This window comes from Cicer arietinum, chromosome 3, assembly GCF_000331145.2.
Source record: "Cicer arietinum cultivar CDC Frontier isolate Library 1 chromosome 3, Cicar.CDCFrontier_v2.0, whole genome shotgun sequence".
Classification (NCBI taxonomy): domain Eukaryota; kingdom Viridiplantae; phylum Streptophyta; class Magnoliopsida; order Fabales; family Fabaceae; genus Cicer; species Cicer arietinum.
The window spans coordinates 16,194,489-16,200,734 of record NC_021162.2 but is presented as its reverse complement, the minus strand read 5'-3'; positions in this window follow the sequence as shown (position 1 = coordinate 16,200,734).

Sequence of the window (6,246 nt, the reverse complement as noted above, 5' to 3'; positions counted from 1 at the left end):
CTGGGGGTACGAAAATCGCATTAAAAGTTTGGATGATTTCAACGGTCGGTCGACCCTTGTAGTATTCTTCTCCTAAATGTTTAAATGTGTTTCAGGTTCCGCCACAGATTTCCAACACTAGCCATCGTCTGGTCCAAAAATATGGATTTCCGTATATTTTTGTCTGGTGTTACGAAAATCGCCCAAAAAGTCCAGATGAAATCGAGGACCGGGAGACCCTTATAGCATTTGTCTCCTAAATTTATAATTGTGTTTCGTGTTCCGCGTCAGATTTCAAAAACTAGCCATCATCTGGTATGAAAATACGGATTTCTTTCGATTTTTGTTGGGTGGTACGAAAATTTCTCGAAAAGTCCAAATCAAATCGAGGACTTGGATACCCTTATAGCATTCTTCTCTTAAATTTTTTAGTGTGTTTCGGGTTTCGCGCATATTTCAAACACTAGCCATTGTCTGGTCTGAAAGTATGGATTCCGGTTCATTTTTGTCTAATGTTACGAAAATCTACCGAAAAGTCCAGATCAAATCCTTGTAGCATTCTTCTCCTAAATTTATAATTCGATTACGGGTTCCGTGTCAAATTTTTAACACTAGCCATTGTCTGGTCCGAAAAGTATGGATTTCGATCAATTTTTGTCCGATGGTACAAAATTGCTTGAAAAATCCAAATGAAACCGAGGGTCGGAGACTCTTATAGCATTCTTCTCCTAAATTTGTAACAATGTTTTGTGTTTTGTGTCAGATTTCAAGCACTAGGCATGGTTTGGTCTGAAAATACGGATTTGGGTCCATATTTGTCTGGTGGTATGAAAATTGCCTTAAAAGTCCAAATGAAATCAAGGACTCCGAGACCCTTCTAGGATTCTTCTCCTAAATTTATAATTGTATTTCGGGTTCTGCGACAAATTCCAAACACTAGCCATAGTTTGGTCCAAAAATACGTATTGTCTGGTGGTACGAAAATCGCCCGAAAAGTCCAGATGAAATCGAGCCGGGAGACCCTTATGGCATTCTTCTCAAAAATTTATAATTGTGTTTCATGTTCAGCGTCAGATTTCAAAAACTAGCCATCGTCTGGTATGAAAATACGGATTTCCGTTCGTTTTTGTCGGGTGGTACGAAAGTTGCCCGAAAAGTCCAGATCAAATCGAGGACTTGGATACCCTTATAGTATTCTTCTCGTAAATTTTTAAGTGTGTTTCAGGATCTGCATCATATTTCAAAGACTAGCCATTGTCTGGTCTGATAGTATGGAATCCGGTTAATTTTTGTCTAATGGTACGAAAATCAACCGAAGTGTCCAAATCAAATTGAGGACCCGGAGACCCTTGTAGCATTCTTCTCCTAAATTTGTAATTCTATTACGGGTTCCATGTCAGATTTTTAACACTAGCCATCGTCTAGTCCGAAAAGTATGGATTTCGATCAATTTTTGTCAAATTGTACGAAAATCGCTTCAAAAGTCCAAATGAAATCGAGGGTCGGGAGACCCTTATAGCATTCTTCTCCTAAATTTGTAACAATGTTTCGTTTTTTGCATCATATTTCAAGCACTAGCCATGGTTTGGAATGAATATACAGATTTGGGTCCATATTTGTTTGGTGGTGCGAAAATTGCCTTAAAAGTCCAAATGAAATCGAGGTCCCGGAGACCCTTGTAGGATTCTTCTCCTAAATTTATAATTGTATTTCGGGTTCCGTGTTAGATTTCAAACACTAGCCATAGTTTGGTCCAAAAATACGTATTTCTGTCCATTTTTGTCATGTGGTGCGAAAATCGCCTGAAAAGCCCAAATAAAATCGAGGACCGTAAGACACTTACAACATTCTTCTCATAAATTTGTAACTGTGTTTCGGGTTCCGCATCAGATTTCAAACACTAGCCATCTTAAAATTGGCAATAACATTCAAAAGAAATCGAGGACCCAAAGACCCTTATAACATTCTTCCAATAAATTTAAAATTGTGTTTAGGGTTCCACGTCAGATTTCTAACACTAGCCATCTTCTAGTTTGAAAATACAGGTTTTGGTCCATTTTTGTCTGGTGGTACGAAAATCGCATGAAAAGTCCGGATGATTTCGAGGAACGGGCGACCCTTGTATTATTCTTCTCCTAAATGTATAACTGTGTTTCGGGTTCCGCCTTAGATTTCCAACACTAGTCATCGTTTGGTCCAAATATATGGATGTTGGTCCATTTTTGTCTGGTGGTACGAAAATCGCTTGGAAAGTCCAGATGAAATCGAGGATCGGGAGACCCTTATAGCATTCTTCTCCAAAATTTATGATTGTGTTTCATGTTCCACGTTAGATTTCAACAACTAGCAATCGTCTGGTATAAAAATACGGATTTCCGTCCATTTTTGTCGGTGGTATGAAAATTGCCCGAAAAGTCCAGATCAAATCGAGGACTTGGATACCCTTATAGCATTCTTCTTCTAAATTTTTAAGTGTGTTTCGGAATCTGCATCATATTTCAAACACTAGCCATTGTCTGGTCTGAAAGTATGGATTCCGGTTCATATTTGTCTAATGGTACGAAAATCAACCGAAAGATCAAAATCAAATCGAGGACCCGGAGACCCTTGTAGAATTTTTCTCCTAAATTTGTAATTCTATTACGGGTTTTGTGTCAGATGTTTAACACTAGCCATCGTCTGGTCCGAAAAATATGGATTTCGATCAATTTTTGTCCGATGGTACGATAATCACTTGAATACTCCAAATGAAATCGAGGGTCGGGAGACCCTTATAGCATTCTTCTCCTAAATTTGTAACAATGTTTCGTGTTTTGCGTCATATTTCAAGCACTAGCCATGGTTTGGTCTGAAAATACGGATTTCGGTCCATATTTGTTTGGTGTTACGAAAATTGCCTTAAATGTGCAAATGAAATCGAGGACCAGGAGACCCTTGTAGGATTCTTCTCCTAAATTTATAATTGTATTTCGGGTTCCGCGTCAGATTTCAAACCCTAACCATAGTTTGGTCGAAAAATACGTATTTCTGTCCATTTTTGTCAAGAGGTGCGAAAATCGCCTGAAAAGCCCAGATGAAATCGAGGACCGTAAAACACTTACAACATTCTTCTAAAAAAATGTTAACTGTGTTTTGGGTTCTGTATCAGATTTCAAACACTAGCAATCTTAAGTCCAAAAATACGGATTTCTGTCCATTTTAGTCGTGTGGTACCACAATCACCCGAAAAGTCCAGAAGAAATCGAGGAACCGAAGACCCTTATAACATTCTTCCCATTAATTTAAAATTGTGTTTAGGGTTCCCTGTCAGATTTCTAACACTAGCCATCTTCTAGTCTGAAAATACGGGTTTTGGTCCATTTTTGTCCGGTGGTACGAAAATCGCATGAAAAGTCCGGATGATTTCGAGGAACAGGTGACCCTTGTACTATTCTTCTCCTAAATGTATAATTGTGTTTCGGGTTGCGCCTCAGATTTCAAACACTAGTAATCGTTTGGTCCAAATATATGGATTTCGGTCCATTTTTGTCTGGTGGTACGAAAATCGCCCGAAAAGTCCAGATGAAATCGAGCCGGGAGACCCTTATAGCATTCTTCTCCAAAATTTATAATTGTGTTTCATGTTACGCGTCAGATTTCAAAAACTAGCCATCGTCTGGTATGAAAATACGGATTTCCGTCCATTTTTGTCGGGTGGTACGAAAATTGCCCGAAAAGTCCACTACAAATTGGGGACTTGGATACCCTTATAGCATTCTTCTCCTAAACTTTTAAGTGTGTTTCAGGATCTGCATCTTATTTCAAAGACTAGCCATTGTCTAGTTTGAAAGTATGGATTCTGATTCATTTTTGTCTAATGGTACGAAAATCAACCGAAAAGTCAAAATCAAATCGAGGACCCGGAGACCCTTGTAGCATTCTTCTCCTAAATCTTTAATTCTATTACGGGTTCCGTGTCAGATTTTTAACACTAGCCATCGTCTGGTCCGAAAAATATGGATTTCGATCAATTTTTTTTCCGATGGTACGAAAATCGCTTGAAAAGTCCAAATGAAATCGAGGGTCGGGAGACCCTTATAGCAATCTTCTCCTAAATTTGTAACAATGTTTCGTGTTTTGCGTCATATTTCAAGCACTAGCCATAGTTTGGTCTGAAAATACGGATTTGGGTCCATATTTGTCTGGTGGTATGAAAATTGCCTTAAAAGTCCAAATGAAATCGAGGACTCGGAGATCCTTGTAGGATTCTTCTCCTAAATTTATAATTGTGTTTCGGATTCTGCGTCAGATTTCAAACACTAGCCATATTTTGGTCCAAAAATACGTATTTCTGTCCATTTTTGTCAAGTGGTGGGAAAATCGCCTGAAAAGTCCATAAGAAATTAAGAAGCGTAAGACACTTACAACATTCTTCTCATAAATTTGTAACTATGCTTCGAGTTCCGCATCAGATATCAAACACTAGCCATCTTAAGTCCGAAAAATACGGATTTCTGTCCATTTTAGTCGTGTGGTACGACAATCACCCGAAAAGTCCAGAAGATATCGAGGACCCGAAGACTCTTATAACATTCTTCCAATAAATTTAAAACTGTGTTTAGGGTTCCACGTCAGATTTCTAACACTATTCATCTTCTAGTCTGAAAATACGGGTTTTGGTTCATTTTTGTCCGGTGGTACGAAAATCGCATGAAAAGTCCGGATGATTTCGAGGAACAGGTGACCCTTGTAGTATTCTTCTCCTAAATGTATAACTGTGTTTCGGGTTCCGCCTCAGCTTTCCAACACTAGTCATCGTTTGGTCCAAATATATGGATTTCGGTCCATTTTTGTCTGGTGGTACGAAAATCGCCCGAAAAGTCCAGATGAAATCGAGCCGGGAGACCCTTATAGCATTCTTCTCCAAAATTTATAATTGTGGTTCATGTTACGCGTCAGATTTCACAAACTAGCCATCGTCTGGTATGAAAATACGGATTTCCGTCCATTTTTGTCGGGTGGTACGAAAATTGCCCGAAAAGTCCACTTCAAATCGGGGACTTGGATACCCTTATAGCATTCTTCTCCTAAATTTTTAAGTGTGTTTCAGGATCTGCATCATATTTCAAAGACTAGCCATTGTCTGGTTTGAAAGTATGGATTCTGATTCATTTTTGTCTAATGGTGCGAAAATCAACCGAAAAGTCAAAATCAAATCGAGGACACGGAGACCCTTGTAGCATTCTTCTCCTAAATTTTTAATTCTATTACGGGTTCCGTGTCAGATTTTTAACACTAGCCATCGTCTGGTCCAAAAAATATGGATTTCGATCAATTTTTTTTCAGATGGTACGAAAATCGCTTGAAAAGTCCAAATGAAATCGAGGGTCGGGAGACCCTTATAGCATTCTTCTCTTAAATTTGTAACAATGTTTCGTGTTTTGCGTCATATTGCAAGCACTAGCCATGGTTTGGTCTGAAAATACGGATTTGGGTCCATATTTGTCTGGTGGTATGAAAATTGCCTTAAATGTCCAAATGAAATCGAGGACTCGAAGACCCTTGTAGGATTCTTCTCCTAAATTTATAATTGTGTTTCGGGTTCTGCGTCAGATTTCAAACATTAGCCATATTTTGGTCCAAAAATACGTATTTCTGTCCATTTTTGTCAAGTGGTGCGAAAATCGCCTGAAAAGTCCAGAAGAAATCAAGAAGCGTAAGACACTTACAAAATTCTTCCCATAAATTTGTAACTGTGTTTCGAGTTCCGCATCAGATATCAAACACCAGCCATCTTAAGTCCGAAAAATACGGATTTCTGTCCATTTTAGTCGTGTGGTACGACAATCACCCGGAAAGTCCAGAAGAAATCGAGGACCCGAAGACCCTTATAATATTCTTCCAATAAATTTAAAACTGTGTTTAGGGTTCCACGTCAGGGTTCTAACACTAGCCATCTTAAGTCCGAAAATACGGATTTCTGTCCATTTTAGTCGTGTGGTACGACAATCACCCGAAAAGTTCAGAAGAAATCGAGGACCCGAAGACCCTTATAACATTATTCCCATTAATTTAAAACTATGTTTAGGGTTCCACGTCACATTTCTAACACTAACCATCTTCTAGTCTGAAACTACGGGTTTTTGTCCATTTTTGTCCAGTGGTACGAAAATCGCATGAAAAGTCCGGATGATTTCGAGGAACGGGCGACCCTTGTAGTATTCTTCTCCTAAATGTATAATTGTGTTTCGGGTTCCGCCTCAGATTTCCAACACTAGTCATCGTTTG